The sequence below is a fragment of the Rhinolophus sinicus genome, linkage group LG02 (genome assembly GCF_036562045.2).
Source record: "Rhinolophus sinicus isolate RSC01 linkage group LG02, ASM3656204v1, whole genome shotgun sequence".
Taxonomy (NCBI): Eukaryota; Metazoa; Chordata; class Mammalia; order Chiroptera; family Rhinolophidae; genus Rhinolophus; species Rhinolophus sinicus.
Window position 1 is genome coordinate 103,063,276 of NC_133752.1, and position 19,915 is coordinate 103,083,190.

Sequence of the window (19,915 nt, forward strand, 5' to 3'; positions counted from 1 at the left end):
TGGGTATGAAATAACAGTTACAGTCAATTGGTGTGAGCAAAGGCTTATTTTTGCCAAGATTTTTAGTACATGTTTACAATATATAGAGAAATCCTGTGTCAACATGAGATTTCATGGTTAAATTTCTCTGAGTTGGAATACATTATGCCTTCTTTACTTTGAAAACGTTCACAATTTTTACCAGAGCTTTTTTCTTGGCTAACAATGTTGAATCTTTTTTTTCTTCATCTTTAATTGATTTAGGGTGGTTTCTACATCTGGATACCCATATCCCTAAAGTGTCTGGTTCTGAAATAAAAGTGCAAGTTGGAAGGTATTGGAGTGGGATGAAGGGGCCGCTCTAATTGCTTCAGGGAGTCTTCTAACCAATTTTCATTTGCCTCATCAGTGTCCTTGGATAAAGGAGGATGGAGGGAGAATGCAAAAAAAAAAAAAAAAAAAAAAGCTAAGGAACTTTTAAGAAGTCACATGGAAAAATACAAAAGTAGAAGGCTCCTGAACATGGAGAAGTTTCACCATAGACCACTTTGAGATTCTCTGTGATAACAATGCAACCATTGTGTACTCTGGCTTCTTGATTTTATTTCTGCATCACAATAGGTACAAAAAAAATTCAACTCCTCCACACTGTTTTCTGTATACGTGGACAAAGTTAGCCAGGGGTCTGAGTACCATAAATATAATAGAAACTCAATTACTTTGGAGGAATTGCAACATAGTGTATACACCGTCATCGAGTTAGGGATTAGGTGTTCTTTTGCAGTTTTTTTTATTTTGATGAAATAACATTCTGTGCATAATAATGACTTAAAGCTGGTAAACAAGCCTGGAGACAGCGCAATGGCTCATGTCTCACTGCTCGGGGAGAGGGAATAACCGTTCCCCCTCTGAATAGGAGCCGCCAAGAAGTCCATCCGGAGCGGGGGCGGTGGGGGGTGGGTGAGGTTAGAGCAGCGATCATTTGCCCACTCCGCGGGACTCAGCGAGGCCGCCAGGTCTGGACCGCATGTGGCAGAGGCGCAGACGGCGGCCCCCTGCAAGTCACCGCCGCGCAGCTGGCCTGGAGGCTTGCTGGCTGGAAGAGGGATTCGCACTCAGAGCGCGCCCGCTGCGCCGCGCTCAGCGCTTCCGCGGTGCACCAGCTAGTGAGTCGGTCGAGGGGAAGGAACGGCGCGTGAGTTGGATCTCCAGCTCTGTAAGTCCGATGGGGATGGGGCCATTCCCCCCCTCCCCCCCCTACCGTCCAGATTGTGTTGAAGGAGCGAGAAGGGGTGACTTGGATATGTGAGACCCAGGGGTAGAATCAAGGAGAGGCTGGAGCCACGTTTTGGATTCCTCCGAGCCGCAGTGCGTCCAGCGAGTTCAATTTGGAGCGGTCTCCGGGCACAGAGTGAGGAGGTTCGAGCGTGCGGGTGAGAGGGTCACATGGTTTGAGGAGTCTGCCTTCCTTCAGTGACCTTCGGATGAAAGAGCTCGGGGCACCAGCTTGGTGTCCCCAAGAGGAAGAGACGGGGAAGCTTTCGGGGATGCAGACTCAGACTGGAGTTTGAACTGTGTGAATCGCTTGACTGCTCTGGGTCTCAAGGTGGCACCTCAGATGGCGATGTGACAGGACGGAGGAAGACGTGTACAGTCGCAAAGCGCTCTCCAAGACGTAAGGAAGTAGTATTTCCCCAGACCGGACGTGCGCGGGGTCTCACTGCTGCCGGCTCCCACCTAGGATCTCGGAGCTCGGCTGCCCTTGTCTGCGCGGGGGACCCCCAAACGTGGTGGCTTGGCGAGGGGCACTTCCGGGCACGTACCTACCCTGGCTCTTCTTGATCCGGTGGGGCCCTGCCGTCGGGGAAAGGACACACATGGCAGGACTCCTGCCTGTCCTGCCCGCGGTCAGACTCTGCTCGGCTAACTCCGTACCCGGGTCCCCGCGCTGTCCCCGCCCTAGGAACGTTCACCTCTCCTCCGGGGACCTCACTTGCAGGGAGCTCCTCGGTCTGGAGGATGCGCTGGGGTGGCCATGTGCGGGAGAGTGGGTGGAGCTTGGTTGGACAGCGCGGTCCTCCTGACCCCCTGGACCTGGGGAGGGTTCTGGTGAGAGGGGTTCGTAGGAAAGAGGAGGACACAGAATTGGGACACTCTGGGGGGGATTTTACCCCCTGTGGCAATAGAGCAAAAACCCTGTCGAAACGTGTCGGTTCTCCATTTCCCTGGAAAGTAAATTCCAGCCTTCAACTAGCATCTCGCTCCTAAGTACCGCGAAGCCCACTTGCAGAAGTTCTCGGTCTTACCCACTCGGACATCGCCACCTTTTCTGCATTGGGGACATTTCGTTCAGTCTCTGGCCATCCATTGCGCCTTAGGCCCGGGGAGCTCCTCTTGGTTCTCCCCCCACGCCCCCGGCAAAGTGCCGGCGGACCTGCACGCGCCGGCTGGACACCCTGCCTTGCTCCGGGAAACACTGCCTCCGATTCACTCCAGCGGTCGCCGAGGGCCACGCTTTTCTCGGGCAGGATTCTTTTCCCGCCCGACAAGAGCCGGCCCAGGATACGTGCCCAGGCAGGGTCATTGCCCCAGAAGACGTCGTGGCGACCCCTGTCACCAGCATCCCGCCGGGCCCTGGCAGACCGTAGCAGCAATCTCTCCAGAGCAGTCCCAACTGAATTTCCTCCCCCTTGGGGCACGTTTCCTTGGAAAAACCTCTCTGCAGTCCCCTCCAGCCACCCCTAAAGGGGCCAGGAAACGTTTGAATCTCCCCCGAAAAGGCTCAATTTAAGCGCAGGGTGGGGCGCAGTGGGCGGGGCAAAGGTGGCTGGGAGCATTGAATTTCTCTTTCTGCTCCAAACGAACCATCGACGGATAAAGCGCAAGTTTGTGCCTTCGGTCCACGGAGGGATTGCAAACCACGAAAACAGAAAGTGTCCAGTGGGATGTGGAGTTTGCCCAGATTTCCCTGCGGATGGGTTTGCGGAAACGCCTGTGATGTGAACTTTCTGCAGATTGTGTATGGAGGGAGCTCAAGGGAAGGAGGAAGGGGAGCGGGCCGGGGAGGGGGCCGTGTGAGCGTGAAATGTGCCAGTGTGTGTGTGGGTGGTGTGTCCAGGCGCGGGGGCCGAGGAAGGCTTCGAGAACGTCCCCCAGGCTAATTGGTTTAAGACATTCTGCAAGTGCTGGGAAAGGTCGTTGAAGGAGTTCGCTGCACACACACAAAATAATATCTTAAAAAAGAGTGCCGGGCATGCGCACAGAGAGGATGCCATATTGGAATGAGGCTGTAGTGGGAGTCGGAGGACCGGAGCGGGCGCGCGAGGGAGGCGGCGGGCGGGGAGTGAGCAAGGCAGAGCGGGCGGGAGCCCCGCAGAACCTACGAGCGAGGCCGGCGTCCCCGCCGGAGGCGCCCGGGGCCTTGGTCCACGCCGAGGGGAGGACGAACTTCACCAGGTAGGACGCCGCGCCGGCCGCTGTTCCCGCGCCCAGCCCTCTCCGCCAGCGGACCTCCGGCCCGCAGGTTGAGTGCGCCGGTCAGTTTCTTTTTTCCAGCTTAGAAAAAAAAGGGAAGCTCGAGCAAGCCCGGGTTGGGGGGCTTGAGGAGGAAGTGCTGAGGGAGAGGAGCGAAAGAGAAAGGCAGGAGGAGAAGGCGACAGCACTTGAGCAGAGCCCCAAACTCCGCTCTGCGCTCCGGGTTGTCATTTTTGCTTCCCCTGTGCCTTTCCCTCTCGTCCCTCGCCTTTGAAAAGCCCGGCCTTCCGGGAGTCCGTCCGTAGTTGCAAAGTGCCCTCCTCGCCGGGTGCAAGCTGTTTGCTCCCGCTGCCCACCTTCGTCATTTGCGCTCCTTTTAGCGACGCAGCCGCCCTTGCTACTCCGCGCTCCCCTGTCTCCTCGCTGGGGTCTTTCTTCTATTTTTTTTTTTGTGTGTATGTGTATGTGTGTGTGCGTGCGCGCGCGTGTGTGTGTGTATGTGTGTGTATTGGGGCGGAAGGGTGGGTAAGATGGTGGGGTGAGGAATGAAGACCAACCATCAAGGGGGTGAAAAATCGTATTCCGAACCCCTCCCCCCCGGCGAAACATTTCCCGGTGCAGCCGAAATGAAATTGTCAGTCGTAGTTTCGGAGCGTGCTCCGGCTTGGATGATCTTTTTGTTCTTTTTTTTTTGCTTTAAAGTAATATCCTATCACTTGGGGCATTACTGTTGTCTACTCTTTTATGACCTCCTTTCAAAATTACTAATGTGATCTGGCTTTGGAGTTATATTTTAGTGTGTGTGTGTGTGTGTGTGTGTGTGTGTGTGTGTATGTGTGTGTGTGTGCTCGATGGTAAAATCCGCCAAAAAAACAACTGTAGGAACTGCTAGATATATTTATTGATTTTGACCTAGGGCGGCGGGAGGGGATTAAACCGAGGGAGGGGGATTCTTGGGGGTGGGAAGTGGTTGATTCTCGGTGGCCGGACGTACGACCAGAGCCGGATCCGTACTTGTGGTTTTTTTGGAAGCGCTACAACTGCGGGGAAGGAGTATTTGGAAACCGTGCCAGTTTCAATATGGCGGGCTAAGGTGGCTTTTAAAAACTGAAAATAAAGGTTTTGAAGTGGGAAAAAATCCAAATGGAGTTGCCATCCCTTAGTTTCGACTTTCTTTGGCTACTCCAGGAGCTGCTTTAGCGAATTAAGTGGGAAAAGGGAGAAGAAATGAGGTGTCCTAGTTTTTTCCGTAGTTAGGGTCTGCTTCTCTAGTACAATGCTAGAGGGGAAAGAGGGCTGGCCCGGACTAGGGCATCCAAGCACAACTGCTGTGTGTGCCTTTGGATCAATGTGCATACCTGTGTGTGTGCAGTTGGGTGGGGGTGCCAGAGATATCCACCCCGAATGTGTGTGTGCGTCTTGGAACCAGACCCTGCCTTGATTTGACGTGACAAACTGCTGACACGTGGTACAAAATACATGAGGACAGAGGGAATGATTTATTTCGGCTTTTTATGAGTCTCTCTCTCTCTCTCTCTCTCTCTCTCTCTCTCTCTCTCTCTCATCCTGTGCGGTAAAGCCCCGGAGTAGGTGGAGCGAAGAGGTGCTTATTAAAAGGCTTAATTGTCCAGGATATTGGGTGCAATCGGGCTGCAGACGCCGGTGGGGTTTTGCGCGTGCAAGCATAGGGCGCTTTTCACTTAGCGGTGACTCCTGCTATCCTTCGCACCGCTGTGGAGTGGGAGGTGCGGGGCCCGGGCGTCGCGAGAGTGAAAGTGGAGGGGAAGAAAGGCGGGGGCGCGCGAACCTCTGCCAAAAAGCTTGTAGGGTCCAGGTGAGCAGCTGCTTTTGGAGTTGCGCTCTAGGGAAGGTGGGGGATGGGGACAGCGTTCTCGGAAGAAAGTGTCCTTTGGCCCCTGTGGTGCTCCTAGAAGGCTCAGTCCAATAGGGGCATCCTCCCAGCAGGCGGGCGGGGCTGTCTTTTGGGGGGTTTTAGTGGGCGTCGACTTGCGCGGGAAAGGCCGGCATCCCGGGCCGCGGAGGGCCTGGGAATGCAGTTTGGGGGCAAACCCAGAGCCTATAAGGGGAGCCCCTGGGAAAGCAAGCAAACCTGAGCTCGCTTAGCTAGGAACAGCGGTCCCCAACAGGGGTCGCCAGTGGCCAGGACGCAGCCGCCAAGCGGAGGTAGCGCGGCGGTGCCAGCTAGAGGAACCCGGGGGACTGGGGGCTTGCGGCGCCGCGCATGGTTTTTGGGGCCCGGCGAGAGCAGGTCCAGGGGACCTCCTGTGGGCCGGTGACCCTGATGACACATCTGCGAAGTGCATTGAGACGTTTTTAAGTCATAGTTTTTAAATTATAGTGTTGTCCAGGATTGTAGTTAACTCAGTAACGTGGTCTCTGGGCATTTGCAGGGGCCTTAAAGGGGAAATCGATGGGGTCACCTCGTTCTAATCACTTAAGAGTGACGCTGTCGGAGAGGACTGTCCCTCGCGGTGTCCCGTGGGTGGAGGGGGGAAGCATCATTAGGATTGGAGACCCCGCGGCAGATTTTCCCTCCCACCTGGACGGCGAGGCTGAGCGATTGGCGACACACTGGCCGAGACACCTTCCGCTCCCTGGGGCTGGGCGCGCGCGCGTCCCCGGCGCTTCCAGCCTGCGTTGCCTGTGCGTCCTCTAGGGGACAGCTCTCCCGTGGGCTTCGCTTAAGTGGAAACCTGCCTAAAATGGCTCTGTGCTAGTAAACTGCAGTTTCAGTCGGGAACCCTCCCCTCCTCCTGACGTCGCCACTGACAAGCGCACAATTCCCTCCAACGCCTCGAAACCCGCGATTTTGCACCGAGCTGTGCGGTGGAAGCGAATGTACAACCGATTACAAAGAACATTCCACGGCATTCTCGTAGGGCCCAAGTTTCCCTTTCTTGTGGGGAGAAGCGGGAAGAATTCTGCCGGCCTCCGCCCTGGAACCGAGGGCGGGGAAGAGGACTCGGGGCGCTCCAGCGGCCGGGGGGCCGGGGACCTTTACGCGTAAAAAACCGAGGGAGGTGCCCTGGGGACGTGGAGGGTGGCCGTGCGGTGAGATCGCCACTCCCAGGGGTGCCTGCCCTTGATGGCATTTGTGTGCGTGTGTGTGTGTGTGTGTGTGTGTGTGTGTGGTGGGATGAGGTGGGGGTGGCCGCGGTAGTGCGGAGACGACGCCGGGAAGCCTGGGAGACTGTTCCCAAACTTCTGGAGACCTGCTTGCAGTTTCGCTTTCAGAATTTCGGAATCTTTGGGTTTCTAGAGTTGGGTGGGATTCCGGGAAGGTCAGGGCGCCAGGGGCTGGCCTTGCGGATGCTCGTTCCCCTTTGGGTGCAGTAATCAGACATCTCACCCACCCGGGCGTCCCCTGCTTTGCTCCCCTGGACCTCGCGGACGCGTTTCAGGGTCTGGGTCTCCCCGCCCCGCGCACCACCCGCAGCTGCAGAGACCGCGGTTTCTGCACTGTGTTTTCGGCTCCAGCGGCGCAGCCGCGGCGGATCCGAGCCCACTGGTGGGAAACAGCTTTCGACAAGGGGAGACCGAGCCTGAATCCGGGTCCATCGCCGCTGCCCTCCACTTTCTCGCACCTCTCCACCCTTGCACAGTAGCCAAGGGACCTAGGAAACCGATTGGCGTGTCTACACCAAGCAAATGGATCCAGGTTTCACCAGGTCGGAGAAAACGTGAAAACAGGCTTAAATTCTGCCCCATTTCTTGGGGAGGCAGTTGGGGGTGAGGGGGCGGAGCTTGAGAGCGAGTTAAGAGGCGGAGGGCAGAGTTCTTGGTTGTCAGAAGGCATTGTTGGTGAGGCTCTCCTTTGAGATTAGGAGATCTGCTGCTTTCTCCCTGCTAAGCATTAAATTTGTACACACTCTGCTTCCTCCCTTCCAGAAATCTCAGATCTTTATCTTAGCTCACTGCTGGGACCAAGCTGCCTGCCTGAAGAGGGGGTGGGAGGGGGCGGGGGAGGGGACGACACACCCACGCACACCAGAAATCTCTCAGTCTCCAACCAAAGTGTTTACTGTGCACAAAACCCCTTCCTGGGCCAGTGTAAACTACTGCCCAGTGACGGGGCGATTCAGCAGCCCTTCCCTTAGAGAAGAGTGCCGTCTGCCACCCTGCTCTTAAGTGTATTTTAGAAGTGCCAGGTGAAACCTGCTGGGGTGAGAACTATATCCCATTTCCCATTAGGATGCCATAATGTTGATCCTCAAAACAGGCCATCCCACTGGGATTCATATATGAATTTCAATAATTATGGGAGTCATTTGTAAGAGAGCTTTTCCTCTTCATGTTTCCTTGCAGAAATTATGGATTAATATTTTTTTTTAAAACAAACCTTGTTAGGTATAAACAACCAGCTTCTTGATTCTTAACTAAAAAAAAAACCCGCCAGAATAAGTTCCTGAAGAAAGTGGAAAGCCTTAGTGATTCTCTTCTCTGTTCTCTTATATCATGAGACCTTCCTTTGGTGCCGTGGTAGTATTGAACGTTGGCCAAATCCCTTTTCTGCCCACTCTAGCAGAGGTGGCATTTTTCACCGTTCTCTTCATGCCAGTGCCCCCACAGGAGTTGCCCAATCTGAGTGGAAATACTGGGTGATGGGAACATTGCTCAGAACAGTAAAGTGAATGAAAGCTCCACTTAATTGATACAGTGCTTTTGGGATTTCAGAAGCCAGGGCAATGAAAATGCAGACTCTGCAGGGCCTATATACGTAAGACTAAAAGTTTGGTCAGGGTATCAAAGTTCTTTTAAAAGTTATTTGAACACAAAATAGTCTATTGTGTGATTTGAAGTACCTCCAGTTCTAGTATTCTAGGTTTGGACATTTCTCTCTTAGTATTTCACTGTTTGGAACTTTTGGAGTTTTTATAACAGAGTTACGGTCATAAGAACTTGTAAGAAGTTCTTGTAGCAAAATGAAATTAAGATCTGAACTCAAGATACATGTTTTTCTTCTTCTAACAGTTCTTACATCTTTATTGCCCTGGTATCAACTTAGTTTCCTCCTCTACCTATAAGAAAAACAAATAGGGAAATTATACTTGTCACAACAAACCAGAAAAGTCCATCTGTGCATTCAGTGTGGTGCTCAGGATCTAACAGCTGTTTTTGCAAGGAAGAGCCCTGACAGGGATATCACACATAACCCCAGGAATGGCCTGGACTCGGTTAGGTCAGCGTGCGTGTCTTTGAATACAAGCCATAAAGAATTCCTGATTGAGTTTGCTCTAATAATTCCTAGGGCTGGAAAGGACCATGGCAAACAGCTCTCTGTATCCCCGCAGCCCAGACAGGGTGAGTGAGTGGACCTCATTCCCTAGTATTTGTAGGATGGATGGATGGCTGCAGCCTCCTGGTAACCCAGTGAGTGAGAGAATCCAATCAGACCTATTCCTGCTCTTTATTCACAGTTGGGCTACTTGGCAGTATTTCCTCTCAGTAAGAAGAAAAGTGTCCTGGGATAGTTCATAAGAAAAATGATCTTGTTGGCTAAAATAAGTGTTGGCTGTGTTGAAGTCAGTGTAAAGAAGATATTTATGGACAGGACTGTGTGTTGAAAATAAGAGAAGATACTCAATCTAGAGCTTGCAGTACAACAAAGAATGTTACATGATTCATGTAAAGTTACCAAATAAAATTCTGAAGGATTGGTTTTTGCTTGATCACTTTAGCAGTGTTCTGATTAGAAATGTCATCATCATACTCCCCAGCTGGTTCGCCTGTAGTGAATTTTAAAACATTTCACCATACATTGAGAGTTAGGGTCCTTTGTGTTGTTGATAAGATGACATTCACTGATCAAAAAGTTTTACTTTCTTGTCACTTAGGTTTCCATCCTTGTGATAAGGTAGATGTCTTTCACACATTAAAGAAAGAATCCATTGTGCTTTTCAGTTGCATTCTTTTTTGATTTTCTTAAAAACAAACAATCAAAAGACACGTTTGGGTAGATACAGTGCTTGTGAAAGCATTTGGTGAACTCTGCAAAGTAGAATAAATGATGTCAGCAGTTGTGACTACAGAGAGGGGTTTGCAGCTGGTGGGACACGGGAAGATGGAACAGACTTTTATCCTGGGCTTTTGTTTTCCTCTTGAAGTTTTATTGGCTAAGAAAAGGTATCTTATAAAAAGTTACTGAAGTGTACCTTCTCTACATTCTCCTAAGTTTTGCAAATTGCTGTTGTTTTCCATTTCAGTCAAAACTGAAGTATGAATGGCATCATTTTAAAGTATAACACAAGAGTCTGAAATTCTAAGTGCAAGTTCCTACAAAGTTTCATTGTAACTTACGTAGGTGCTCATTTAAAAACTGGACCTTTGGGTCTGTAGGTCTAGGGGTTAACGAAGAAAGGATTGAGGAATTACTCAGATTTGGAATTACGTTTTTACTCCACGTAATATGAGAAATAAAAATAATTACTATTTAAACATCTACTGTTTGCCAGCAACTCTTACTGCGTTGAATTTCATCTACTCGATAAGAGTGCTATCACCAACCCTATTTTACAGATGAGGAGAATGAGGCTTTAGAGCCTGATTAAGTCCTAGTGTTATATGGTCTCGAAACTGACTACCAACAAGTGGTTATTCACGATGTGTGAGACACTGCCTGATTTTTAAGTGCATCCCTATTTTTATAGGTGAGGGCTCTGATTTTTATTGATAAGGAGACTGAGTCTTTGGAGAGGTTATACAGTATCATGCAAATAGGAGTTTTCTTGTATTTGACTTGCAGGGAAGTAAAACTAGAGCGTTGTGTTTTTGTGTTTAGCTCAGGTGGTGATGGGAAAGTTTAAATGAAGCTTAAATCGCTGTTTTTAAGTGTGGAAGTGAAAATACTCGGTGTTCCTGGGTTGGGATAGAAAGTTGTTCACGGTCATGCGAATTGACCATTGAAGATTTGGAAAGTGTTGAATTTCTGAAATTTCATCTTGATTAAAAAGTAATTGATTTTCATAGAAATTAGTTTCCTTTTCCCCCCTCCTCTGCAAGATGCTACCACACGAATGTAGGTGCGAGTAAGTTTTAAAAATTCTCAAGTTGTGAAGAAGTGGAGAGTGGAACCCAAAAAGACACTATGGAAAGCCATGGAGGAGAGCTAGAATGTTCCCTTCTAAATAGTGTTGGCCACTGATGAGCGTAGATTTTTAGACTCACCCTAAGATTTTGGTCTTCTATTAGATGGAAGGAGAACTATTAGATGGGTGGTGAACACACAACGTGATATATAGATGTTGTATTACAGAATTGTACACTTGAAACCTATGTAACAATTGTCACCCTAAAAACTTAATTAAAAAAAGAGATTATTTCCTTCTCTTGTAGAAAACGGAAGATTGACCACCCAGAGTCACCCTTTGTGGGAGGCGTAGCTAAGCACTGTCTGTCTTGGGCTCATCGGCTGGTTGTAGACTCTTCCCCTACAAGCTGGCAAGTCCGATCTTTATATGAGCAGAAATTAATTTTACTTCCTTTAAAGAACAAGAGAAAAAGTCAGGTTTTGCCAACTCGAAGTATAAAAATCTGAATTTTTATAGAAACTGGCTGTGGCATTGTTTTAGAAGGTGCGGTAAATATGGGGTAGATGACCTGTAGTCTGATGGCTAGAGTGAACCAGTGGCTCAGAGCTTTCCATGTGACCTGGGCAAAGTCACTTGCCTTTCTTCTTCAACCTTCCAGTTTCGGTTTTTCCTGTGACGAACGGCAGGATAGAATTCTTGCTGGGTACAAATGTCTCTTACAAACCTGTTTTAAAAGGGAAAAGACAGGTTTGCTTTTACAGTGTTGTGACAAACAACACGATTAGAGAAGGAAAATCTCCGACTTTTATGAGGCACATGCCGAACAGTTGCAAAGGAAGCATTTGTGCTTGTAGGCTTGTTTCCTTTTTCCCACCGCCATGTTGGAAAGGATGTTTAGGGGGGTTTTAAAAAAATGTTGCATATGCAACTGGAGTCATCTGCTCTGCGTACTAAGCAAAAACACTCCCCGGGCGTGCGACAGAAAAGGGGACCTGTCATTTCGTAGAAATGATGCCACTTGGTGCATGGCATAGGTTAGAGTTCCTCAATTAAAAAAGGTTCGTCAGAGACTGTCCTCAACAGCCTTCCAATTGGTGCTCTGTCTGAAAGAGACCCATTGCTTCTCAGACATTGCAGGGAGCTTGTTCCATAGAATGAGTGGAGATGGGGACAGAAGATGGCAAGGAGACGGAGGGAAAAGCATCCTGCCAAGACTTCGGTTGAATGACCGAGGTGTTGGCACTCACTTCTGTGGGGAGGAAACTGGATTTTAGGGTGCATTCCTCACGCTGCGCACGTTGTCTTCGTTCATCTTTGCAACGCTCAGCCTTCATTTTCTAGTTGGCCCAATTAAGGGGCTTTTAAAGACCTGAGTGTGCAAAAAGATATGTGTGCTTGAGAGACTTGGCGCCCAGGTATTTGGAGTGTGTGTGTGTGTGTGTGTGTGTGTGTGTGTGATTTTTCAGCTATTTAGGCGATGGCAGGTGAGATTCTGCAAGAATTGGTGCTTTATTCAGCCGTTTCCAAGGATAGAGCTTTCCCAGCTGAGTTGGGGACAGGGAGGTGGCCATAAGTCAGGCCCAGAGTGTTCTGGGAAGCATTAACGTCCGTGTGCTAATTAAACAGAAGAGGAAGCTTTGCCAGAAAGCAGCGGGTGAAGCCTCCTAGCCTCACTGACAGTTTCCGTGATGCCTCACGCCCTGGCGTAGCCAGTCTCTGCCAAGTGTGCTTCCTTGATTTTAGAGAAGGAGATAGCAACAGGTGGATGGCATCATTTTAATAAAAGCCGATGGTTGTGGAGCAACGTCTGTGTTTCTTAGCTTGCCTGTCCCCTGGTCCGTGCACTCTAGCACTGTTCCTGAAAGACAGCCACCTCTGGAATCAAACATGCAAACGTGGTTGGCCGTGGTGATGCTCTGTTTGGAGGCAAGAGAACGCTCTGGGGGAGTAACAGAGTATTTGGGACCCGGGAGTTTTGGCCCTCATCATTCATCGTCTTTACAACTAACTTAAACCTGCTTTTTTCCTGGAAAGTGCAGGACACCCTCTTCTCCTCAGCCGGCTGCTGTGAATTCCACTGACTCCCGCCCTTTATCAGATGAAGTCTTTGAATGGCAGCCAGGCATGTGGGGCCTAACTCACCTCTTTCCTGAAAGCTTTTGGGATCCAGTTCAGGCTGTGGTGAACATTTCTTTTTTGAGTGTCTCTTCCATTCAAGTAGATGCTGGGTTATCCTCTCTTACATCCACACTGAGTTTTAACAAGGAAGGCCAGCGAAAACTCAGATTCCCAGCAATGTTTGAGTGGGAGGTATGGCTTCCAGAACAGGCCCTGTGGTTTGCAGCTGAGGACAGGCAGATGCTTGTGGTGGTTGAAAGGCCAAGAGCACATTTTGTAGGTGATAATTAGAGTGTGAAGACGGGCCTCCTGCGTTCCCCCCCACCCCCCATTGATTACATGTCCCATGTTTGGTACTAACCAGAGTAGAGTGTTCTTATTGACTTTGCATAATGATAGCACTAGAGTAAACCACCTTCATGCAGTTAAATGATATAATTTATCAAATTTGATTTATACTCAATTTTGCAGATGTACTACTGCTTAAAGCAAACACCTGAAAGGCTCTTTAGTTGTTTATGAACCCTCAACCAGACTGCAAAGCCCAGTAGGCTGGAGTTACTCTTCGGTTGTTCCTTCAGCGATGGGCTCACGGAATTGGCAGTTTTCATCATAGATACTTTGGTTGATGGCATGAGGAGATGCTTTTGAACTGTGTGACATCTCTCAAGCATCACTGTTGTGCGTCTGTTTGGCTTGAAATAATCCATTCGGATCCATTACGAAAATGTGGCATGATTACTAGGCATTACCGATGCATGTCTAGTTCACAGAATGATCCTTTGTCAAGTTTCTTTATGAATTCTCATGACTGTATATAGGACACAGGCAGGTTTACCAAAAATGATTTTACTTGCACAAGTATATAATGTGAGACACAAATCTCCTGTTGGATAGGAGATTACTTAGCTTTGTTATAAACTCAGATTGATGCCCTAATTCGTTCCTCATGGTATCGGTAGGTGACCGGGAATCAGTCATGTTTGGGGTTTGTCCAAGACATCAGGACCAAATGGGGTGATGTCTGTGCTAATTCTGAAAGCCATGCTTCTTTATAAGGCTCCGTGACCAAGCTCTTCTGTGCCAAGGGTTTCCTATCAGTCGTCTGCTAACCTAAGGGTGGTGTTTACCTTTGTTGCTTGGGAGTAAATTTCTGGTACAAGAAAGCCAGTAAATTTAGTTGGGTAATTCAAGGCTTCATCCTCCTCTGCAGTAAATCAGTGGTTAATAATACATAACTGATTTGTAGGTAAATAGTAAATATACAAATGAACTTCCAGGATGGTGACTGCTAGTCTACACTTGGATTGCACCCTCTCTTCTCTTGAGCACGTCACATGGAAAGCTCTTATTTTTCTCATGGCCATTTTGAATGACTGATTTAGCTCACCTTCTCCTCTCAAGTAATACATGCCATTTGATTGGGAGGTTAAGAGGTGACAGTTAAAATGGTGAATTAGAAGACACAGTAGGTTATTGTGGGAAGAGTAGGCTGCCGCCAGCCCTGGTATTTACTCCTTGACTACCTATTATCCCCAACATATCTTATTTCTCAGTATTGAGGTATGAACCTGATTGTAAAAAATTAGCATTTTTTACTCTGGGGCAGCAATTTGTGTCAGATTTCAATCTATTTAGAGTGAAAACCAAGGAAGCCCAGTTGAAAAATGGCCCGTAAATTGCTGTCCTAATCAGGGTAAATCAAGCTGTGAGTATATGGGGGATGGCAAAATTCCATGAGCCTCTGCCCGAAAGAATCAATTCCTAGAATCAGGCAGGGCCTGTCTCTTAGACAGGCTGGGAGTTGGTTGGTAAGAGTGGGGAGGAGATGGGCTTAGTCAGGCTTTATTAGCAGTGATCTGGCTGACAGGGCGAATAGAAATAGAAGGAAGCTCTCCTGGATAATAGCGCTTGGCACTTAGCACTGCTTTTCATCTTCAAAGTCATTTACAAATATGGTTCTTGCAGATACTCTTGTGATCCCAGGCTGTCATTTGCATGTTGCTTCTTACGAAGATGGAAGCAGTCATTTTTGAGAGATCAGGTTTTGGTAAGAAATTTGGTTGTGCATCCTTCAGAATCCTCTGAGATTTTCCATTTTGATTGAAATATTGTGAAATGGCTTAGCTTAGGTGTTCTGTGCTCACTTTGAAATTCCTGGGCTGTGAAATGAGGCAGTTTCCACTGTGATTTAGACAGGCTGGATTTCCAGGGGCAGCAAGAGCACGAGTGGAATTCCATAAGCTGCTTAGAATACTCCTTCACATTTCATCTGCCATTGGGGAATACCCCGTTTTCTGAATCATGTAAATAAAAAATCCTAATTAAAAAACCCAAACAACTGCAAGCCTTTTCCCATTTCAGAGTAGCAAAACTGCGAGTTTGTTGAACTCCTTTAAGGCAGATCAGTTTGAAAGATCTGGATAATTGGGAAACTTGAAAAATAGATGCAACATTTCCTTTATCACTATTAAACAATACAGCTTACAAGATTGTGAACCCTTCTGAATAGTAAGAATTCGGGAGCTTGCCTTTCAGTAGTAGAGGGAGACAGGAATGACTTCTAATGCTAAGGTAGCTTTGTTATATACAGTTTTACTTTTTGTCTGAGTTTGGATGATTTCAAACTCTGGTTGCACAATGAGAGTTTAACATGTACCACGTCTAATACAACAAAATCAAGGTGAAAAGATATTAGCACTGGCTTCAGGAGGGAAGAGAATTTATGGACTCATAACTAGAAATCTGGAGCTGGAGCTGGACACATCTTTATTGCTTTGGATTTAAGAGGGAGATCTTCTCTCTTAGCGTCTACACTTGGCTAATCTCAGGGAAGAAAGTGACTGTGTCTATTTAGGATGCTCAATTCTGAACCAGTGATGGTAGGCAGATACCCCCGGCCCTTACATATTAGAATGTGGGAGAATCCTTTTCTGTGTAGCATGACAACCCTAGAGCAAAGATTTAAAGATGTGCACGTTGGGGTTTCCTCTTGGGTTGACCCAGCAGGTCTCTATACAGTGATCCCCCATAGCCTACACCCCTGTGCTCAGAGATGCCTGCCAGTCAGCCTTCTAATTCCCCACTTTTAAATATGAGAAACCCCGAAGTATTACCAGACTTCTGAGGAAGGCAGCTAATATAAAAAGTAGAGACCAAAACTATAAATAGAGAACAATTTTCTTATGAGGGAGATAAGAAAAATATAAAAAACACACACAATAGTCGGCAGGACATAATAGAAGATTGTGCATCCATGTAACAAGAATAGGATAGGATGGAAAAGGGAATATTATGAGAATTAGTAAGAGATTTTTTTTTAATTAAAAATTTTTTTTCAATTACAGTTGACATTCAATTATAGTTGACATTAATTTCAGATGTACAGCCTCGTAGTTAGACATAACATATGAAGTGATCCTCTGATTAAGTCTTGTATCCATCTGGCACCATATATAATTATTAAAATAGTATTGACTATATTCTCTATACTGTACTGTACATCCCTGTGACTGTTTTGTAACTGCCAATTTATAATTCTTAATCCCTTCACCTTTTTCACCCAGCCTCCGAAGCCCCCTCCCATCTGGCAACCATCAGTTCTCTGTATCTATGAGTTTGTTTCCGTATTGTTTGTTCATTTATTTTGTTTTTAGATCCCACATATAAGTGACATCATATGGTATTTGTCTTTTTCTGTCTGACTTATTTCACTTAGTGTAATACCCTCTAGGTCCATACATATTCTTGCAAGTGGTAAGATTTCATTCTTTTTCTTATGGCGGAGTAATATTCCATTGTATCAGTGTGCCACATCTTTATGCAATCATCTATCGATGTAGACTTAAGTTTCTTTTGTACGTTGGCTATTGTAAATAATGGTGTCAATATTTGCTTTATATATTTAGGTGCTCCTATGTTGGGTGCATAAATGTTTACAAGGATTATATTCTGTTGTTGGATTGATCCCTTTATCATTGTAAAATGTCCGTCTTTGTCCATAGCTAGAGCATTTGTTTTAAAGTCTTTTTGTCTGATATAAGTATTGCTACACCAGCTTTTTGTTTGTTTGTTTCCACTTGTATGAAATATTGTTTCCCATCCCTTTACTTTCAGTCTGTGTGTGTCTTTGGAACTGAAAGCATATGTATAGGTCTTGTTTTCTTGTCCATTCAGCCATCCTGTGTTTTTTGATTGGAGCATTTAATCCATTAACATTTAAAGTAATTGTTAATAGGTATGTAGTTATTGTCATTTTATTATTCCTATTTTTGATCTTTTTTTTTCCTTCTTCTTAAAGAAGCCCCTTTAACATTTCTTGTAATATGGTTTGGTGGTGATGAACTCCTTTAGCTTTTTCTTGTCTGGGAAGCTCTTTATTTCTCCTTCGATTCTAAATGATAATATTGCTGGTAGAGTAATCTTGGTTGTAGGTCCTTGTTTTTCATCACTTTGAAAATTTCGTGCATGTCTCTTCTTGCCTGCAAACTTTCTGTTGAGAAATCAATTGACAGTCTTAGGGAGCAGGTAACTAACTGCTTTTCTCTTGCTGCTTTTAAGATTTTCTCTTTGTCTATAACCTTGGGTATTTTAATTATGATGTGTCTTGGTGTGGGCCTCTGGATTCATCTTGTTTGGGACTTTCTCTGCTTTCTGGATTTGAATGTTCATTTCCTTTTCCAGGATAGGGAAGTTTTCAGTCATTATTTCTTCAAACAGGTTCTCAATCCCTTGCTCTCTCTATTCTCCGTCCAGTACTCCTATGGTGCGAATATTGGTACCCTTAGCGTTGCCCCAGGAGCCCCTTAAACTATGCTCATTTTTTTTTTTTTTGGATTTTGTTTTTCCTTTTCGCTGTTCTGATTGGTGTTTTCTGCTACTTTATCTTGCAAATCATTGATTCAGTCCTCTGCTTCATTTAATCTGCTATTGATTCCATCAAATGTATTCTTTATTTCAGTTATTGTGTGTTTATTTTCTGACTGGCTCTCTCTCTTTGTGTAAGTTCTCGCTGAGTTCATCTATTCTTCCCCTAAGTTCATCTAGCATCCTTATAACCAGTGTTTTGAACTTTGTATATGGTGGATTGCTTGCGTCTGTTTCGTTTAGTTCTTTTTCTGGAATTTTGTCCTGTTCTTTCATTTGGGACATGTTTCTTTGTCTCCTCATTTTGGCTGCCTCCCTATGTTTGTTTCTATCTGTGTATTAGATAGAGCTTGGTAGGGTGGCCTTATGTGGTTGGTTTCTTGTGGGGCCCAGTGGTGCAGTCTCTGGTCACCTGAGCCAGGTGCTCCAGAGATGTTCTTTGTGTGAGTTGTATGTGGCCTCCTGTTGTTAAGCCTTGATTGCTGTTGGCACATCTGTGGGTTGACCCTATGGCTGATTGGCTGTGAGGCCTGGCCATGACTACAGTGGAGGAGCTGTGATGCAGAAACTGACCACACTGAGCTACATTTGTTTTAGCAGGGCTCTGGTGCCTGCCGAGTCTATCCTTTGGGTGTGTTGTTTGTGGAGTTAATTGGTTGGTGCTCTGGTGTGAGCTGAAGCTGGCCACCAGGTATGTTGGTTCTGGAGCCTCTTGGGAGAGGCTCTGATACAGACCCAGGTCAGACGCCGCCTTTGCCTGGCCCGGGGTCACCAGGTAGGAGCTACAAAGTGATCTGTGGTTGGCAGCTGCTTGTGCTGAGTTTAGAGGCACCTGGGAGACATTATGCTGCAAACTGAGGCCAGCTGGCACTTGTGCTGGGTTCTGGGCCATTTAGAAAGAGGTACAGGGCATGCCAAGGCCAGCTGCTGCTTGTTTGGAGCTTGTGAACCTTTGAGAGATGTTAGAAAAGTCCACAGTGTAGGTGAGGTTGGTCGCTTGTGTGGAACAGCTGCTGAAAGAGGATCGGGCTGGTGGTGTGTTGGGTGCGGCAGTGTTTCAGGGAATCACCAGGGTGGGGAGAGTGGTGTTAGCCAGGTTGATGGAGACTCGACTGAGGGGGTGGGGGAGAGCTCAACAAAGGAACAGTGGCACTTGGCAGCACTTCTGTCTGGGAGAGAGCTGCCCCTTCAGCCCTTACCCTGACATCAGACAGTTCAGTTCTTCCATGTATGTCCCTGGTGCTTTTTTGAAGTGCTTCTCTGGAGCTTAGGGCAAGTGTTTGCGAGCGAGTGAGTGTGTGCATGGGCCCTTTAAGAGGACGCCTGGGATTCCAGCAGCCCTGTTTCACCAGGACTAAGTTCCTGCCGATTTTCACAGCCAGCTGTTGTAGGGGCTCCTCTTCCTGGCACTTGGGAACCTGATGTGGGGCTGGGACCCCTTAATTCTCAGGGGGGCCTTTGCAGCCAAGATGTAGCTCCTGATTCTTAACCACCACATGTGGGTGTGGGACCAGCCTGTTCCACATCTCTGCCCCTCCTGGCAGTCTTGACATGGTTTCTTCTTTATCTCCTTAGTTGTAGGAGTTCCGTTCATCTAGTCTTCTGGTGGTTTTCAAGGGTGGTGGTTCTATAATTTACTTGTAATTTTGATGTGGTCATGGGAGGAAGCAAGCACAGCATTCATCTACTCTGCCATATTGACCAGAAGTCCCTAGAAAGAGCTTTTTGAAATTAAATTATAAAAGTTCATAAAAGTTAGAAGAGGCAGTTGAAAAAATAGCCTAGATGGAGATTAAAAAAATAAAATGGTAGAAAGTAAAAGGGAAAAAGGAGGAGATTATGGAGGCCCAGCATCTGAATAAATATTAGAATGAGACAGGGAAAACGGAGATGAGGAGATTAGCAATAATTCGAGAAAAAATCCTAGAACTGAAGAACAGTTTTCAATGTTGGGAGAATTTCAGTCTTGAAAGAAGTCGCTAGGGTCCCCAAGCCACAGGCAGATCGCTACTTGACACATCTTTGTGACGTTTCAGAATATCACAGAATATCAAAAGATCCAATAATGAGGATGGTATCAGACTTCTCAACACTGGAAGCCAGAAGACACTGGAGGGAAACCCTCAAAATTCTGGAAGAGGATGTTTGTCCAACTTAGAATTTTTTTTTTTTTACTTACCAAAACTATTGGTTAAAATGTGTGAGTAGCTTAAAGACATTTTTAACCATACAAGGCCTCACACGTTTTGTACCTAAAACCTCTCTTAGGAACCTATTGGAGAATGTGCTCCATCAAAAAGGAGGGAGAAAGCTGAGATCTAAGAAAGCATGGGACACAGAAAAGGGGACATCTTGCAAAGAAAGGTGAAGCGAGATCTCAGGATAGCATCTGTGTACCAGGCACAGAATGTAGTTAGTCTAAATTAGAG

At 47.0% G+C, this 19,915-nt stretch overlaps 1 protein-coding gene across 4 annotated transcripts in view; it reads left to right on the forward strand.

Annotated features, from left to right (window-relative positions):
- Positions 1-1,635: 1,635 nt before the first annotated feature.
- The window catches only part of SFMBT2 (Scm like with four mbt domains 2), a 201,950-nt gene continuing 183,670 nt past the window's right edge, over positions 1,636-19,915 (forward strand). Inside the window, exon 1 of one of the 4 annotated variants that reach the window (XM_019738254.2) lies at positions 1,636-1,654. The gene's annotated coding sequence lies outside the window, so the exon portion shown is untranslated. Of the gene's footprint in view, positions 1,655-2,859; positions 2,999-3,270; positions 3,436-7,011; positions 7,143-19,915 lie in introns of those variants that run through there. The other 3 variants (XM_019738252.2, XM_019738251.2, XM_019738253.2) reach the window with 3 other exon arrangements.